This window comes from Periplaneta americana, chromosome 4 (genome assembly GCF_040183065.1).
Source record: "Periplaneta americana isolate PAMFEO1 chromosome 4, P.americana_PAMFEO1_priV1, whole genome shotgun sequence".
Classification (NCBI taxonomy): domain Eukaryota; kingdom Metazoa; phylum Arthropoda; class Insecta; order Blattodea; family Blattidae; genus Periplaneta; species Periplaneta americana.
The window spans coordinates 32,036,301-32,056,224 of NC_091120.1; the positions used below are offsets into that span (position 1 = coordinate 32,036,301).

General features: G+C 36.2%; 1 protein-coding gene and 2 non-coding genes across 4 annotated transcripts in view; all 3 read right to left on the reverse strand.

The window, feature by feature from the left end:
• alka (alkaliphile) overlaps positions 1 to 13,928 on the reverse strand; it is a 65,651-nt gene extending 51,723 nt beyond the window's left edge. For both annotated transcript variants that reach the window (XM_069823116.1, XM_069823115.1), the window contains exon 1: positions 13,770 to 13,928. The gene's annotated coding sequence lies outside the window, so the exon portion shown is untranslated. The remainder of the gene's footprint in view (positions 1 to 13,769) is intronic.
• A 2,345-nt stretch (positions 13,929 to 16,273) lies between these two features.
• Positions 16,274 to 16,346, reverse strand: TRNAV-CAC (transfer RNA valine (anticodon CAC)). Its single transcript has one exon. It is a non-coding gene; the product is annotated as a tRNA-Val (tRNA).
• A 2,376-nt stretch (positions 16,347 to 18,722) lies between these two features.
• TRNAV-CAC (transfer RNA valine (anticodon CAC)) lies at positions 18,723 to 18,795 on the reverse strand. The gene has a single exon. It is a non-coding gene; the product is annotated as a tRNA-Val (tRNA).
• Positions 18,796 to 19,924: the final 1,129 nt, after the last annotated feature.

Genomic DNA, 19,924 nt, shown 5'->3' on the forward strand with positions numbered 1-19,924 from the left:
CGTGCCGCGTAGCCTCTCTCAGTAAGACCTCAGAAACTAAAGCAGCTATAGACAACTCTTCTGACGTGTACGAGATCGCCAGTTCTGCAACATTAAAGTGATAATAGACACGAGCTTTCAGTGGACCATAGTGAAACTTTTGTGAGCTGGACTAACTTAAGATTGTCGCTTCATATAAAGAGAAAATAATATTAATTACATGCCCTTCATTAATTAATTACTTATTTTATCGTGGGCCCATAGTCTCCATTTACATATAAACCGAAATAAAGGTAAAACATTAAAACCAACAGAACTGTAGTTTCATTCCCGACACTGAGTGCCGTATTCTGTATGTCGGTGCATGCCTGATACAGCGTAGAATTTTTTATACGACCAATAACCTGTGCAGAATTTTGATTTTTTCAACAAAATTAAATGCAACATCTAGCAACGCTTCAGAGCATAAATTGCAGTAGCCTACGTACTCCTTTACTTTACTGACTCGTAGAGGAGTTGAGATACGTTCAAGGGTGAAATTTGATTACTTCTTCCTGCTGTTAGAAAAATCCTTCGCTATGAGGGAAGAATATGTTAACCCTGTGCGAGGTGTAGTAGTAGTGGTAGTAGCAGTTGTAGTAATAGTAGTAACAATAGTAATAGAAGTAGCTGTAATAGTAGCAACAGTAATAGTAATAACAGTAGCAGTAACAACAGCGGCAGTAGTAGTAACAGTAATAGCAGTCGCAGTAACAATTCTATTTATTTGTCTATGGTAACAATAGTGCGTAGAAGTAGCAGTAACAGTAATAGGAGCAGTAACAGTAACAGTAGTAGCAGCAGCATTAACAATAGTAATAACAGTAACAGTAGTATCAGCAGTAGTAGCAAAGTAACAGTAATGGCAACAGTATCACAAGAGTAATAGTAGTAGCAGTAGTAACACTAACAGTAGGAGTAACAGTAGTAATAACAGTAACAGTAGTATCACCAGTAATAGTAGTAGGAGTAACAGTAGTATCAGCAATAACAGTAGTAGCAACAGTAACACATTAGCATTAATAGAAGTAATAGTAACAGTAACAGCAGTAGCAACACTATCAATAGGAGTGACAGTAGTAATAACAGTAACAGTAGTATCAGCAGTAATAGTAGTAGCAGGGTAAGAGTAACAGTAGTAGCAACAGTAACACATTAGTAGTAGTAGTAGTAGTAGTAGCAGTAACAGAAGCAATAGTATCAGTAACAGCAGTAATAGTAGCAATAGTAACACTAACAGTAGGAGTAACAGTATTAATAACAGTAACAGCAGTATTAGCAGTAACAGTAGTAGCAACAGTGACAGTAGTAGCAACAGTGACAGTAGTAGCAACAGTAACAGTAGTATCAGCAGTAACAGAAGTAATAGTAGCAGTAACAGCAGTAGTAACACTAACAGTAGGAGTAACAGTAGTAATAATAGTAACAGCAGTATTAGCAGTAACAGTAGTAGCAACAATAACACATTAGTAGTAGTAGTAGTAGCAGTAGCAGCAGTAGCAGTAGTAGTAGTAGTAACACTAACAGTAGAAGTAACAGTGGTATCAGCAGTAACAGTAGTAGCAACAATAACACATTAGTAGTAGTAGTAGCAGTAATAGCAGTAGTAGTAACACTAACAGTAGAAGTAACAGTGGTATCAGCAGTAACAGTAGTAGCAACAATAACATATTAGTAAGAGTAGCTAACAAAAGTAATAGTAGTAGTAACAGTAGTAGCAGTAACATTAGTAGTAGTAGTAGTAGTAGTAGTAATAGTAGTAGTAGAAGTAGTAGTAGTATTTTATTACGAGGAACAATCTTTCAATGCCAACAGTTTCAACTTACAAATTTATTTTTACCTTCATAGCTTTTCTTCGTTTCAAATGTATTTCGATCAGTATTGCTTTAGAAAAAAAGTATAATCATTCCTCCCCAAGTAGACCTACGCATTATTTGAGAATTCTTTGTAATTTCTATATTCATAGATTTCTCATCTTCCTCTCAGCCTCCTCCTCATCGTTATCTTCATCATCGTTGTCATAACATTATCATAAGTGTCAACTATCTCTTGTTCGTGCTCTCTAACCGTGGGTTTGGTTGGCAGTTATAAAAGGAAACTAGTTTTAACCAGGAAGGATCCAACATGATCACGTCGAATATTACAAACATTTACGACATCGAAAGTTGCGCAAGCCACTTTGTTCTATAGCTGATACAAACAGGTTTCATGAAAATACGACTACTTGAAAGACTGGAAATCTTTGTGAACTGTATTAGACATCAAATTTTCCACAAGGAAGTTTATAAGCAATTGTGATGTGCAGCGAAACTTTCAATATTCTGGCCTTTTTTACATCCCCAATAACAATTTAGTAATAATTTATATTTCTACATTCTGAGTACACGCTTTGCTTGTATATTCTTTCAACAGCCATAGTACCATCGTGAAACAACCTAGCCAATCAGAAGCAAGTAAGTGCTGCCTCTAGTGATAAACAGAAAAAAATAAGAACAAAATTAAACCGACTAAAGCAAAGAAAACTAAAAATCAGGTAGACAAGCTGAAAGTAGACTGAGAAAACTATAATCTAATCTAAAGAAAAAAATCGGTGGTTTTAAAAAACCACAAACAAAAACAGACCTCAGAATACCTAATCTAACCTAATGCAAGAAGCCCACGTTCCGAAAAGTCACAAACTAAAAGTACTCTGAGCAAATCAAACCTAATCCAACCTACTCTAAAAAAAAATAGGTGGAACCAAACATCAAGTAGACCAAACGTAGCCCGAGGAAACAAAACCTAACCTAATCTAAAGAAAAAATTATGGACTCAAACATCACGTAAACAAACTAAAAGTGGCCTGAGGAAACCAAACCTGACCTAACCTAAAGAAAAAACACAGATAAACTAGAAGTAGCTTAAGAAAACCTAACCTAACATACAGAAAATTCTATTAACTCAAACACACCACGTGAACAAACTAGCCTGAGAAAATCAAAGCTAACCTAAAGAAAACAATCTATGAACCCAAATATCAGTTAAATAAAGTATCCGTAAAAAACTAGATCTACTAAAACTAAAAAAAAAAAAAAATAGACAGACCCAAAAATCACGTAAATAAACCAAAATTAGCCTGAGAAAATGAAACCTAACCCAGAGGAAAATCGAGAGACCCAAACATCACGTAAAGATTATCCTAAGAAAACCAGACCGAATATAACCTAAACAAAACTTATGGATCCAAAAATCACGAAAACAATCTAATTATAGCCTGAGAAAACTAAACCTAACCTAATCTAGAAAAGAAATAGATTGATGCAAACATCACAGAAACTAAAAGTAGCCTGAGAAAACAATATCGAACCTAATTTAAACAAAAAACTGTGAATGGATGTCTACGCGGTCTTCCATCAATGCGCCGGGGACGAAGAGATCCATCGTCTCGAAGGCGCTGATAAATTCGAGCAAACATTGTGTGGTGAGGGTGATTTCTGTTTTGAAACTGTTGTTGGTACATGTAGGGAGCTCCTCTTCCATTTCCGCGAGCCTCCCCATAACACATTACCATGTCGGGTAACTCGGGGAAAGTGTAGACATCCATTCTCAATTCATGATTACACTAAACTGTAAGGAAAATGTATTGAACATTAAACGTAAATGAACAACAACAACTCTTCTCGTCTCTTACAAACATCTCAACAAAGAAACAGGGGTGCACACATTCGCATACATTGACGTACGCCCGCGCAAAAAACATTTTCAACGGTAACTTCGAAACGACGCGTCAAAAGACATAGGTTATTTAACAAAAAGGGTTCCTTATTGTTAGATCTATCACCCCTCAGAGTTTGTCGCAGAGGTTTTTAATCACCCTGTATAATTGTTCAAAAAGATTTCTGTCGGACAAAGCTGGAATCGAAGTAGAAAACATGAAGACTTGCACAATAAGCCGGTCTTGATAGCTGACGGTGCTGTACAGAAAATAAATCATCATGTACTTATGGAATATAAACCTACGGTGTGAACGTATGTAGCGTAGAAGATAGTGTATTGTAATAGGTCTAGTACATATTTTCAACGCAGTTTCCAAACTACAATGGTTATTGGAAGAGTACGATAAATTCTTTCAACACAGATCCGTCAGTATACAGGCTGGAAGTTAAATAATCCTGCAGAGTTTCAGAGCGAATAGCTCATGTTGTATGTAACAAAAAAGTGTAATACCATATTAGTGGAAAGTTCATGGTTTTCTCATAAAAAGTTTTTTTCCCAAATGTTTAACAGCCTCTTATTTAGTAACTATTGCGAGTAGGATCGTGATTTTTGTCCATATCGATAGAAAATCTAATAAAGAATCATTTACTCCTCTGGAGTAAATTTAATTTAAAAAATTACTAATTTTAAGCCACTGAACGATGCGAGCAGATTGCAACGTCGCCGTAGCGAGAGAGAGAGAGGCTCGCGTACAGAGACAAACCTGAGTTCGTTGTCCTCTTACATCTTTATTATGAGAAGAAAGACGACTGTGCTAGCGGCTATGTTACCAGACTGCTGAAACCTCCAACTCAATAGGTTTTCTATTCCTTTAAGGTACTTTATCGTCCCTTTCAATCTGCATGGTTATTTCACTTCCACCCTGTATACGGAAGTAACCTTTATCCCCACGAGAGAAGCAGTCATCATTGAGGGCATAATATGAACTTCAGCTTGTACGCAGATCGTTCATAAATTTACCTTCCTGCTTGTAAAGCAGGCGTTAACAGACAGAAGTCAATATGTGCCTGCAATATTAATGCGAGCATAATGGAATTCAGGAACTGACACACACAAGCCGACAACATTTGGCTACCATAACAAAACCAGTTTATTAAATTTTTATTTTTAGCAGTCATGTCAGAGTGAAAATACGACCGTAGTTCAACAGCCTTGAAGAAAAGGATTTCAAGACGCGCCGACTTCTGATACTTTCCTTCCGGTAGCGGCCAAACCTTTCCTTCAAGCCAGTCTGTGGCTGGCGTAATTGCGTGTGCGTAGTGGTCAGTTTTTATGGTTGCTACTGTGGGTGTTATTCCGGCACTTTTACTTACATGCTGGCTTTTAAGGAACCCGGAGGTTCATTGCCGCCCTCACATAAGCCCGCCATTGGTCCCTATCCTGAGCAAGATTAATCCATTCTCTATCATCATATCCCACCTCCCTCAAATCCATTTTAATATTATCTTCCCATCTACGTCTCGGCCTCCCTAAAGGTCTTTTTCCCTCCGGCCTCCCAACTAACACTCTATATGCATTTCTGGATTCGCCCATACGTGCTACATGCCCTGCCCATCTCAAACGTCTGGATTTAATGTTCCTAATTATGTCAGGCGAAGGATACAATGCGTGCAGATCTGCGTTGTGTAACTTTCTCCATTCTCCTGTAACTTCATCCCTCTTAGCCCCAAATATTTTCCTAAGTACCTTATTCTCAAACACCATTAACCTATGTTCCTCTCTCAAAGTGAGAGTCCAAGTTTCACAACCATAAAGAACAACCGGTAATATAACTATTTTATAAATTCTAACTTTCACATTTTTTGACAGCAGACTAGATGATAAAAGCTTCTCAACCGAATAATAACAGGCATTTCCCATATTTATTCTGTCTTTAATTTCCTCCCGAGTATCATTTATATTTGTTACTGTTGCTCCAAGATATTTGAACTTCTCCACCTCTTCAAAAGATAAATTTCCAATGTTTGATGTAACCCGTTCAATTCCAAGCCCTCTCTGTTATCCTGGACTTTCCTAATGGCATACTCTAGAGCAAAGTTAAAAAGTAAAGGTGATAGTGCATCTCCTTACTTTAGCCCGCAGTGAATTGGAAACGCGTCCGACAGAAACTGACCTATACGAACTCTGCTGTATGTTTCACTGAGACATATTTTAATTAATCCGGCACTCAGTGGATGGAAATGCTCATTTCAATTATTACGGAAAGATGATGTTCATTTTTTTTCTGTTGACAATTGAGGAATTCTACGTAATACGGGCCCATACCGTCATGGGCCTTTTTAGGGAAATTGCATTTTCTAAGTGTCTAAAATTAGGTCACAGACTAGTATATACAGTCACGAAGCTCAATAGGTAGTAAATATGCATCCATAGATAGTTGCTAACCACTAGGATCGCTACTATCGCCTCATTACAGACAATGCGAAATAGTACCGGCACAGTCTATTGTTCCTAGCACCCTCACAACTCAAGCTTCGTGACTGTATATATTAGACTGTGGTTAGGCCTACATTGTTATGCCTGCAAAGTTTATTGCGATATCTCGATTTATGAATATGTGACAGCCATTTTGAAATCAGTTGTTGTAGGAGAGACAAGCCATTACGATTATGAACTGCAGTTATGTTACTGATTATGTTATTTGAAGATGTCTGAGATAGCTGTTAATGATGGAATTAAGAAACGCAAGGGGCAGTCAAAAAGAGATCGCGCTGCTAAGAAGATTAAAAGAAATTCCGGCGAAAGTTATACATCTGTTACTGGTGAAGCTATTTCTAGCAAACAGTTTCTTCTAGTTACACAATGCTGTAAAAATAAACGTTTTGAAAAATGTACAGTAACAAAACAAGAAGATTTAAACAAGAAATACTTCAAGAAAAATGACTGACATGAATATTGACACTAGGTTATTGAGAAGCCAGCCTGTGCAACTGAACCCAGCAAAAGAAAGAGATATGTGTAGTTTATTTAAATTACTGGACCAAATGGTGTTGCTTCGTACGAAGACGTTTTCCTGCAATCCAGAAGTGAAAATGCACAAGGACCTAGTGATGATGAACTAAATCTTAATGATTAACTTCACTTAGTGTTAAGAAAGAATCATTTAAGTTTCAAATTTCATACAAAGTAATTTATGTTTACGTTTTGTTAAAATCTGTTTAAAATAATTTTTGTGTTCTGTTTACTCCTCAGTTGTATTTTTGTACAGGGATATCATTTTATTTTTACTAACATTTTTAATATTAACCTGGCTATACCTTTCTATTAACGACTGAAACAGGAAACACCGTTTGCTACCCCTTCCACGACTGGAGTTCGATGATACTGGCGTAAAATACAAATCACTTTACTAGATATAGGAGGGAAGAAAAGTAGTTCATCCATTTATGTAAATTAGGAAATATTGCAATTTTGAGTTTAATAATTTTCATTAGGTTTTTGTTTAATCAAAATACAGTACTGTATTAACACTTAGTGTTTTTACTTACGAATTGAGCTATCCATTCGGACGTATTAATTAAGCAATGTATATTGAACTGTTACAGCACATAGCGTACAATATAGAGAATGAAGTTCAATTGAAAAATAATCATAATATAGATATTTAAACACATTTTTGAAAATGGTGGCCGTTCATTTCGATACAGGCTTAAGTTCTTTTGTGCACTATAGACTAATTCCAATTACCAGTTTCGTCCTTCGTACGAGTAACTCATGTTGAAATAATTCTGTACCTACTCTATAAAAGAGTACTTTACGTACTGTAAATTCAATCTTCACTTCTGCCCGATCCGAAAAGATAAAATTACTCAGAAATGCTATCTACCGTCCGTTCAAGTGGTTTTATCGCAGGGTCGTATAAAGGGGGGGAATCACGTGACAGTTAATTACTTAACGAGGTCCTTTTATTTAAGTTATTTTAAATAGTTGTATAATATTACGTAGACGTCCAATTCCTAACAGAAATTAATGTTTTCAGAAAAGAGCTAAGATAGCCCAGCTACTAGACTTAACAGAGGGGCGAACAGAAGCAGGTGGGGGAAACCGGGATGCGACGTAGGCAAACGGACGACAGTACCTGTACGAAAATATGATTCAATATTGAAAGTTCTTTCGTCACTGGAAAACGCGAACATATTTCTGGAACGTACTATACTCACTAACTCAGTACTGCTTACGCACCCACGGCTCTGTGTCGTGAACGGTTGGAAGTTTACTATTAGAAGGGGTGGGAGTGAAGTACATTCCAAAACTCAGGTACAATAAAAATTGAAGTAAAAATAAAATGATGTCCCTGTATTACCACACTGTGTAACATAACAATGTAACATTTCTATGTAAAAAAAATGGGCCATGAATAGCTGTTCTCCCTAAAATGGACCCATATAAGCATCACTTCGAACATCAATATCTATATGAAAACTGAAGAAAAACTTAGTTTCTACTTAGCACTTGATGGAATAAACATGAAAGATTATTTTTTGTATAATGTTCCACGAGTAAAAAAGCAATAAATAAAATGTTATGCATAGTTGAATTCTATATTCCTATTTTCCTCAAAATATGGTTTCCTGTCATGGGCCCCTATTGCATAGAACTCCTCAATTTCAAGTGAAACTGACAGAACGTTTCACAACTTCAGATCGAAATTCTTCTAAGCACAGTATCGCTTGGTTCAATGCGGTATAACAGTTGGAGCTTATACGCTCGTACGCTATACGTGTTTGTGAACCACAGCATGAAAGGTGGAACGAGGAAGCTGCTGTTGTAGCCTACAGAGACCGTTCGAATTGATTTATGTGAACTTCGTTGAAATATTGTCTAATGCCCTCAACATTTTGAATAGATGTTCTTGGTCTTCCTAGTGACTTTTTGTTTTAGACGTCTCTCTCCTTCTTAATGTTCCCTGCTGTGGTTGAATAGTCAGACCTTCAGTCTGTCACGCAGGCGTTCCTTGTTCGAGTCCCGGTTAGGTCTGGTATTTTTCATTGAAAAAACATAGTGACATTTATGGAGGACAAGGTCACAGTTGCAACAGCTAAGCATCAACGTGTAATTCGGTGCCGGGAAGTAAAACAACGTGCTAAATACTCCGTAGGCCTACTATTCGTATAAAATGGAATGCAATAATTGTTACAGAAAAAAAATATGCCTCCTTTGGTCTACTTCCTCTGTAGAATTATCCTTCCAACAAAGATTTTTTAAATATTCAAAGCGGGTAATTGCTCCACTACTGCTATAATTCCTCATTTATTGCTCAATGTATCGTTATCCTTCTTGTTTTTATACTCCCGATTTTTTTTATCACTTCGAAGCTTCACGCAAGTGTCGGTTTGAACTTCTTTTAGAACTGTAATAACGTGAAAAAAATTAGACGAGGTAAATAGAACGAAACATTCAACTTGCTGTGAAACGCTTCGCAAAAATTTATATTGCATTCGGAATAACGTAAAAAATATGTGGATGAGGTAGGCCTAAACAGAACGAAAAACTCAACTTGCTGTGAAATGCTTCGCAACAATTTGTTGTGCATTCAGAACAATGACGAGTAAAATATTTGGATGAGGTAAACAGAACGAAGAATTCAACTTGCTGTGAAACGCTTCGCAACAATTTATTGTGCATTCAGAACAATGACGAGTAAAATATTTGGATGAGGTAAACAGAACGAAGAATTCAACTTGCTGTGAAATGCTTCGCAACAATTTGTTGTGCATTCAGAACAATGACGAGTAAAATATTTGGATGAGGTAAACAGAACGAAGAATTCAACTTGCTGTGAAACGCTTCGCAAAAATTTATATTGCATTCGGAATAACGTAAAAAATATTTGGATGAGGTAGGCGTAAACAGAACGAAAAACTCAACTTGCTGTGAAATGCTTCGCAACAATTTGTTGTGCATTCAGAACAATGACGTGAAAAATATTTGGATTAGGTAAACAGAACGAAGAATTCAACTTGCTGTGAAACGCTTCGCAAAAATTTATATTGCATTCGGAATAACGTAAAAAATATTTGGATGAGTTAGGCCTAAACAGAACGAAAAACTCAACTTGCTGTGAAATACTTCGCAACAATTTGTTGTGTATTCAGAACAATGACGAGTAAAATATCTGGATGAGGTAAACAGAACGAAGAATTGAACTTTATGTGAAGCGCTTAGCATCAATTTGTAGTGCATTTAGAAAAATGACGTGAAAAATATTTGGAGGAGGTAAATAGAACGAAGAATTCAACTTTATGTGAAGAGCTTAGCATCAATTTGTAGTGCATTTAGAAAAATGACGTGAAAAATATTTGGAGGAGGTAAATAGAACGAAGAATTCAACTTTATGTGAAGCGCTTAGCATCAATTTGTAGTGCATTTAGAAAAACGACGTGAAAAATATTTAGAGGAGGTAAATAGAACGAAGTATTCAACTTTCTGTGAAGTGCTTCGCATCAATTTGTAGTGCTTTCAGAACAATGACGTGTAAAATATTTGGATGAGGTAAATAGAACGAAGTATTCAACTTTCTGTGAAGTGCTTCGCATCAATTTGTAGTGCTTTCAGAACAATGACGTGTAAAATATTTGGATGAGGTAAATAGAACGAAGAATTCAACTTTCTGTGAAGCGCTTCGCAACAATTTGTAGTGCATTTAGAAAAATGACATGAAAAGTGTTGAAGGAGGTAAATAGAACGAATAATTCAACTTTATGTGAAACGCTTCGCATCAATTTGTATTGCATTTAGAAAAATGACATGAAAAATGTTGGAGGAGGTAAATAGAACGAATAATTCAATTTTTTGTGGAGCGCTTCGCAACAATTTGTAGTGCATTTAGAAAAATGACATGAAAAATATTTGCATGATGTAAATAGAACGAAGAATTCAACCTGCTGTAAAGCGCTTCGCAACAATTTGTAGTGAATTCCACTTGCTGCGAAACACTACGAAAGAATTTGTAGTGCATTCAGAACTTTTAAAAATTCTCCCTATTTCAGATTCCATATTTTTATACTCATTTGACGAGGACTGCAAAGCGGAATCAACACAACGCCATTCATTCCTCTTAGCAAATTCACAAACCAATGGTTCATTCACGCATAACAGATGTGTTTATAACAAACAGGAATGTTAATCGTATAACAATGAAGCTCTTTTCACTAATATTAGTAATTCCTTGTTGACCTGATAGGCCTGCGAACATTTGGAACTTCGAAGAAATTTGCAACGAGACGTAGGAATAATTCTCCATATTGTAAGAATTAATTTATCCGAAACTAACATATCAGGGGACAATCGTCCAGATTATTTCATTTATCTATTATCTTACGCAACAAAGAAAATAAAATAGCCTAAATCGTTTGGACCGATTTCAAGTTCGTCTCTATTTTGTAATTATATTCCATTTCAAATAAACACCTACAGTATAAATTTTCTATTAAAATTATTGTATTTCGTATGCATCATTACCGTATAAATTTATTTGTTACATAATGAATACGAACTGCATCCATCTAACAGCTATGAAAAAATCACTAGCACGAACATAAGGACGAACGGAGACGGTAAACGCAAAATAAATTTTTCGTCTCAGGGATATTACTGAAAATAGACTTTTTGCTGTAGGCCCTATTACAATACATTCTCTAATAAAGACGTATTGGAGTTTTGTTTTATTTAGAAATAATAACTTGTTTATATTATATGAAGATCGTTTTTAAACAGTCCTAAATTTATAAAAAATAATAAAAAAAACTGGTGACAATCATTCTGGGGATCCAAAATTCTCAAATCAAGTCTTCACAGAAAATCAAAATTTGGGGACAATTTTGACTCCTGGGGCCCCATAATTTTAAATTTTATTTTTAATTCAGTTATAGAAATGTTTCAAAAATAATATTCTCAATTTCTATCACATTGAATTTTTCAAAATATTTAAAAGTATCGAAGACATTCCAAAAAAGAAAAAAAAACAACGTACACTATAATGTACACCAGGCCTGAAGGGGTTAAGTTGTTTTTTTTTACTTGGTTATTTAACGACGCTGTATAAACTACTGGGTTATTTAGCGTAGATGGAATTGGTGATAGCGAAATGATATTTGGAGAAATGAGGCGAGAATTCCCCATAGATTACCTGACAAGTACCTTACAGTTGAGGAAAACCTCGAAATAAACCCAACCAGGTAATCAGGCCAAGCAGGAATCGAACCCGCGTCCGAGCGCAACTTCGGATCCGTAGGCAAACGCGCTACCGCCTCAGCAATGCCGGTGGCTAAATTCTGTCGTTAACACTTAATTTATCGAAGTCATAATACATATAAACGTTCTTCTAAATTTATTTAAAACATAAAATTAATGAAGGCTAATAATAAACTTACTTTTTTTATTATTTTGTTGATAGTTTCCGATTTCGATGTAAAGGTGAAATTTTAAAATTTGTATAAAATTCATTTTAAGATATAAGTATTGTATACGGTGGCCATTAAGTCCCGTTACCACCAAGTAAATAATAATAATAAACATTATTTTTATTTCTACACAACAACGTTACGATAGGCTTATCGTTGATGACCTCAAAGATGCAGTAAGACTTGTTTCAGTCTTATTACGCCAGCAATGTTACGAAAAATGTCCCACAGAACTTGGCGATGTTATTCTTTGACATGAGAAAAAATGCGCGCACGCCGAGCCTTTGGATAATTTATTAATGGTTTGTATCACAGACAAATATCTTAAATTATTTTTCAGTTCTCACTAAACACTACTACAAAGAGATGTTTATTTCGTTTCTTTATTACAGGAGTAACGGAACCTTGTGACTATCCTTAGACCCTTTAGTTAAAAGAAAGAAGTTACGCGTTTCTTTTAAAATTCTTTCCCATTTGACAAATACTTAAAAAAAGAAGAAAATGCGTTTTGTTCTAATTTTCATTAAAATATTGAATATTATTGTTAAAATTAATAAAGGAATTCTCAATTTTACTAATACTCTAAAATTATAAACGTGCTTTGCTTTTAATTCGCGATAACTCAATCTTTTCGACGCTTTCAATTTTTTAAATTGTTAAATTACCTTAACTTAAGGGACACTGGGACTGAGTTTTGAAATTTTAAAGTTTTTTATTAATGTATTTCAAATTTGGCGGGTTTGTTGTGTCTATACGTTTAAATAACAGTACCAAATTTCATCAAGTTTCATTCATCAGTTCCATAGATATTAATTTCCACGTATTTTAATGATAATAATAAATTATGCGTAAATTCAAAACATCCCTGACGGCTTCAGAATTGTTTTTGTTTTTAAAAATCCTTTGTGAAGGAGTTACATTTCATGATAAAGAAAACTGCGCATAGTTTTTTTAATTTGAGATTTGGTTCAGGAAATAAAATTTTTCTTAGAAATCATAATTTTTGCTTGATAATTTTCTTTAATTTTTATAAGTTAAAAATTCATATCATGAAAGGTTTTCAGTGAAGAGCTGATTCCATGCATAGTTTTGTTTATTGCAATAAGCTGAGCATTCTTGTAAATTTTCATGTAAATCGGAGCAAATGGAAGCCGTTAAGAATTGTATTATTGACCAAAAACGTAGTTTTGAGAAAAAACAATTTAAAAAAAAATACTCTCCAGGCCTTTAGAAGTAGTATAGTAGGGGGCTAAATATAGGACAGAATCTTAAACAAATATATAAGTTAATTATTTATGTAAAAAAACAAAAACAAAAATAATAATTTTTACCATTTCGGCCAATAATTCAGTCCTAATGTCCCTTAAAGGATGAAAATCTCGTTAAACACAAAATGGAACTCTTCCATCTCTTCAGTAGTTTAATTTCAAAGTATAAACATAAAAATTAAAAAGGCATTGCATTAACTTGTGCGAAATGAGAAAGATAATGCCCGTATCTTCGAATTTCGTTCCACAAAAAAAATGCAGCTAATTTGCGTTAATTTTTTACGTGTTCGTAGGGTCCACTAGCACACGAGCCCGGCGCCCTTACCTCTGTGTTCGTCTGTAGTCACTCCCGCCGGCCCGATGCAGTCAGTTGGCGGGTCCCACAGGATCGCACTGAACCATACCGAGCAGTGGTCGTCAGCTGTCTGCACGCGCTAGCTGCCCGCGCCGGCCCAGCGCGCCGCCGCCATGTTTCCCACAGATTGATAGATCGCAATCAATTAGAATTAGACGGGTGGAGGACAGGACGGTCTTTTTTTCATCGCGGCAGTTCTACCTGAAACAGTACACAGGCACTCTAGCGCGACTGTGACTCAAAATTTAATTTGTGTTAATTATTCTGAGGCACAATTCCCTTATAACGTACCAACTTGCCGACCACGGTGTACGCGACGGCTAGGGGCAGGGCATAGTTGCGCCCCACGGTCAGAGAAGATGCAGCAGATAAAAAAGGGTCACTGTTTTGTGGGCATAGTTGCGCCCCTTTCCTATCAGGTAGAGAAAAGGGACATGGCATAGTTGCGCCCCGATGAAATAAGTAGAGAAAAAGACACCAAGGAAACTCGAGCCTCGTAATCAATCAACCTTATTGATTTCTTATTCGATTTAATATTCATTATCGATACCGTTGTCCACACCTGTGGAGTAACGGCCAGCGCGTCTGGCTGCGAAACCAGGTGGCCCGGGTTCGAATCCCGGTCGGAGCAAGTTACCTGGTTCAGGTTTTTTCCGGGGGTTTTCCCTCAACCCAATACGAGCAAATGCTGGGTAACTTTCGGTGCTGGACACCGGATTCATTTCACCGGCATTATCACCTTCATTTCATTCAGACGCTAAATAACCTAGATGTTGATACAGCGTCGTAAAATAACCCAATAAAATAAAATTTTCATCAGTTTCCTATACTGCAAGCCGAAATTATTGCTGCCAACATAACAGTTAGAAAATAACTACCAGTTGTAGTATTTGTCAGTACCTGAAATTCGAAACGAAGTTGGTAAAAGAAAATTCAACCTGAGAGCTAGAAAATCACTATAATTCACTAGCAGATGTAGTAATAGGGGAAAATGGTTACGTTTCAACCTTAGATTATTAAGTAAGCTAATCCTGACTATAGTAGTAGTACTAGTATACATACATACACACACACACACACACACACACACACATATATATATATATATATATATATATATATATATACAGGGTGATTCTCGAGGATTTACCGCCACTTACGGAGCTTACTTCCGAAGACATTTTGAGCAGAAAATGTCATAAACATGTATCCTAATTTCAATATTTTTATAGTAATTTGAAGTTGTTAGTAAAATACCCTTTTCTCTTTAGTTTTAAAGGTAAAAGAATATTACAAATAGAGAATGAACTATTCAGAAGTATCATTTCTTTAATTGTCTAGTGTTCTGAAGCTAAAAATGTGTTATTAATTGCTTTGTAGAGATTTTTTTTTTCAACTTTTAACTAAAAATTACATTATTCTTACTCACTTATCACGAAAATTGTTACAAATTATACGACTTTAGGAACGTAATTATTTACAGTTTAATTATGCATTCTAATGTACTGTCTTAAAGAATTTACAAGAGTGGTATGATTCGTAACAATCGTTGTGATAAATCCATAACAAAAACGCAATTTTTTAGATAAAAATCGAAAAAAATTCAGTAGTAGTAGTAGTAGTAGTAGTAGTAGTAGTAGTAGTAGTAGTAGTAGTAGTGGTAGTAGTAGTAATAGCAGCAGCAGCAGTGTATTTAATTATGATTTCAACTGCAGAAGTTATTCAGCCTCGAAATTCTACAATGGCGAGAAATGACCAGGACAACTTTTCCTAGAACCGTCTTCTTTACCGCGCAATGACCTACAGCAGTGGACGTCAGCACTCGCTGAAACGGACAAGGGGTAAGCGGAGCCGTCCCGTATGCCCCGTCGTGCAGCAGGAAGGGGTAGAGAGCATACCCGCTAGCAGCTACGAGTGCACCATGGTGTACTGTGTTCTCCGCGGCTAAGGGCCGCTAGCCCCAGGGTGCTCTGTGCTGACGACCGCTGACCTACAGCTTTACTTCCCTCCCGTAAGAAACCGCACTAAGGCTTTATCGACGTTTCAAATCGATCGCTCTAAGCCGGATATGGACAATCGTACATCTGATCCAACGGTTGGTTTAATTGCAGGAAAACAATCTTGGATCCCTAAGTAATAACAAGATATTCCGTCCGGAATTGAACCAGATGTCTTAACGTCGTGAAGCGCATGGTATAACCGCTATATTTCGGCAACCGGTAGGTGATTCTGTGAAGCAGTTCGTTACTTACTCGTATATGCGAAATATATTTAATTTTCTAAGTAATAAGCACGTGTTTCCGTTAGGGATCAAACGGGGAGCCTTGCGGCGCTAACTTCAACACCGATACTATACTACTCGATGCTGAAAGAGAACCTGTATCCTTAAATAATGACAACAAAATGATAAACGTTTCTCCAGCCAGCAGTCAACATATCAATTTGTATTCTTAAATAATTACAAGAAATAAATCTGTTTCCGCCCGGGATCGAACCGGGGAGCTTGCGCGTGTGAGGCGCACGTGATAACCGCTACACTACGGAAACCGATCTCTCACTCCGCTCTATAGTTCTTCACTTATACGTGAGAGTGTATGTATGTATGTATGTATGTATGTATGTATTAGAGATGAACAACAATCGAGAAAGCAAGACTAACAGCGCCCGCAAAGCAGAAAACCCGCACGACAATGTTGTATACGTCGCGGCGTTGACGTAAAGACTGCTTGTGAGTGTTTCGAGACGTCGAGATTGATCACTCCCGAAGTCCCGAATGTCAAGCAGCCTTGTATCGCCACAGTTGTTTATACTTGACTGAACTTTTATATAATGGCTCCTGTTATTCTTACGCTGATGATACGGTGGTGATTTTCAGTGGTTTAACTTGGGAGGACACTTATAAACATGCCAATGTAGGTATAAATTTGATCAAAAACTGGCTTGATGCAAATTTGCTATCTCTAAATATAACTAAAACTACTTTGGTGCCATTTTCTTTAACAGTCTCTGGATTGAACAAATTGAAATCACTTTCTCATTTAAAATTAATAATCCACAACTCATTTTGTAAACTCTCTACAACCTGTAAATGCCCTTGCCTGAAAGAATCTGTAGATGTGAAATACCTGGGAATTATTGTTGATCAGCACTTGAAATGGGATAGACAAATCACCTTTTTATGTAACAGGATACGTAAAACAATTTGAAAATTTGTAAACCTTCGCCATTACTTGCCTACTCATGTATTACGTTTGGTTTATTTGGCTATAGTTGAATCTGTTATCCTATATGGTATAACTGGATGGGGAGGCATTACAAAAACTGCTCTTCTTCCTCTAATTATGTTCCACAAACGTATAATCAAAATTTGTTTGAAAAGGCGACTGGATTATCCAACAAATTTGATCCATTCCGAATTGAATGTTTTTACAATTGACCAAATTTATAAATAGTCTTTAATGAAATTCTATCATAAAAATAGAATGAAATTTGTAGCTCAGCCACATGCTCATAATACAAGACGAAATGAAATTCTTAAATTAGTTGAACCTAAATGTTTCACATCTGCTGCTTTACTACACAGTACAAATTATGGTCCACGGCTATATAATTCGATAATAAAATTTCATCCAGAATTGACTACTTTAAGCAATGAAATTTTCAGATCCAGAATTAAAAAATTTATATGACAGACTTCCCTGTATATATATTATGTACCATGTATTGTAAAACAAAATTATTTCTATCCTAAGTGTATTTTTCTATTTTATCTTGGTTACTATATCAACATGACCTGCACTAATTATACTACTAATAATAATTTAATATTAATCCATCAATCTCAACATCGTCTCTTTTTTCACTCAGTTATTACTAGTATTATTATTTACTAATTTTATTATCATCTTTATGTGAGCTTTTTTCTTAAGTATTTTGTCTACAAAGTATGTATATCTATGTAACGGAACTGTCCCCGAACACGAGCTTTGCTCTTTCGGGGTATTTTAATGTAACGTTTTTATGTATATGTTATTATTAAATAAAATCTAAAATCTAAAACTTTGGCAGAAACGATCAAGTAGCCTTTTGAAACATCATCTCTACAGTTCAGTGTATAGTAATCCGTTCCCCAGTCTTTATTTAATTACTAGGCCCTTATTAAAAGGAAAGGAATTTTCATTTCATACGTTAGAGATCAAGTGTGCAATCTCAAGTAAAAAGATATTAACGTTATGTTTTGTGTTTCTTAGAAATGCAAATTTATTTGAGAATTGTTTTTTTTTCTATTTATATAACCATAGGTAATATATAATAGAACCAGAACATTTTGAAAGTAGGATACTGTTCTGTTTCGTCTTTTTGTTTCATTTAAACATTTATGTTATTTATTTCAATGATGTAAGTTATTTAAAATTACGAAATCTTTCCACGCCGACCAAATGCTATTTCGAGAATGATGAGCGAGACTCGAAGCGCACGAGAATGACGAGACGAGACTCAAAAGAAAAATGCAACGAACACAGCGAGCGAGAACGGCAGTTTTTTGTTCATCTCTAGTATGTGTGTATGTATGCGCTCCAATCCTAACTTCCACAGCGAACTGTCTTCCAGACCTGTTCTTTGCATGGCTTCTCTCCTACTTCCTCTATTCTGTTATTGGCCGGTCTTCTCTTTCTTCGTTGTTGCGTAGTCCACTTCCATACTCTTTTCGGTAATCTCTCCTCGGACATTCTTTCCATATATCCACACCATTTCAAGCTTTATACTTAAATGTTGTCAACTACGTATAGGTCTATTTCCATCTTTTCTCTTATCTTCTTATCTGGCATCCTATCTAGATTTGTTAGGCAACAGTATCTTCTGCAATAGTATATCTTCGTTTTTTCTTTGCTTCTCTTCTTAAATAATGACAAAAAATGAACGTGTTTCCGCCCGGGATCGAACCGGGGACCTTGCGCGTGTGAGGCGCACGTGATAACCACTACACTACGGAAACCGATGAAGTACATTCTGAGTTGTTTATATACCTATCTTTATGTGAAGTATCCTACATTCCTAAATAATGACAAGAAATACATGTGTTTACACCCGGAATCAACAGTGGAACCTTGCGCTTGTCAGGTGCACATGCAGAGTTGCCAACCCTCCGTATTTTCCCCTAATTTTTAATATCCCCCCGGCTCCCGTATTTTTCTTCTCTTCGAATATTTTTCTCCTTAATTTTTACATATGGTAAGAATAATTATTCTAAACATTTGATTTTGCCGTGAATGATGATTGTTTATATGATGAATAGACGTCGGATGTTTAGGAAAATGTCTATTTTATTTGAATGTTCATATTTAAAGGCTTTTAGTAAATGTGCACGCATCATGAGAAATAAAGCATTCTGATGAAGTTTGATCTTGACTTTTTTGCCGTTTACACTTTTTTTTACCTTTATATGTACCTTTTTTGCCTTTTTCTTTATATGACTACTCACTCAACAATACTGCATTTATTTCAGCGTTGGAAACTAAGGAAATTGCAGTTCTCATAGTAGCCATAGATATGGGACATCCTGTTGCAATGCAGTGTTGTTGTTTCGCTTACTCCGGAATCGACCTTGTCCTCTGCTACCTGACTCCAGCACTGACCTATCCCATTAATTCCTGGCTTAATTGCCTCATGAGTGATGCCTTATTGGTGTCACTTGTGAGATTCAAACCTGTCTTCGTACGGTTGACTAAACAACAACAAGCAGCCACCGGCGTGGCTCAGTCGGTTAAGGCGCTTGCCTGGCGGTCTGAAGTTGCGTTCGGGCGCGGGTTCGATCCCCGCTTGGGCTGATTACCTGGTTGGGTTTTTTCCGAGGTTTTCCCCAACCGTAATGTGAATGCAAGGTAATCTATGGCGAATCCTCGGCCTCATCTCGCCAGATAACATCTCGCTATCACCAATCTCATCGATGCTAAATAACCTAGTAGTTGATACAGCGTCGTTAAATAACCAACTAAAATAAAAAAAAAACAACAAGCATCAGTCGAGTACATGAAGCGTTGGATTTACACGCTGATAACCCGGTTTCGGATCCCGGTGAGTCCAACTATAATTTGTGATGGACAAAGACGGTGCTTGCCGGTAGG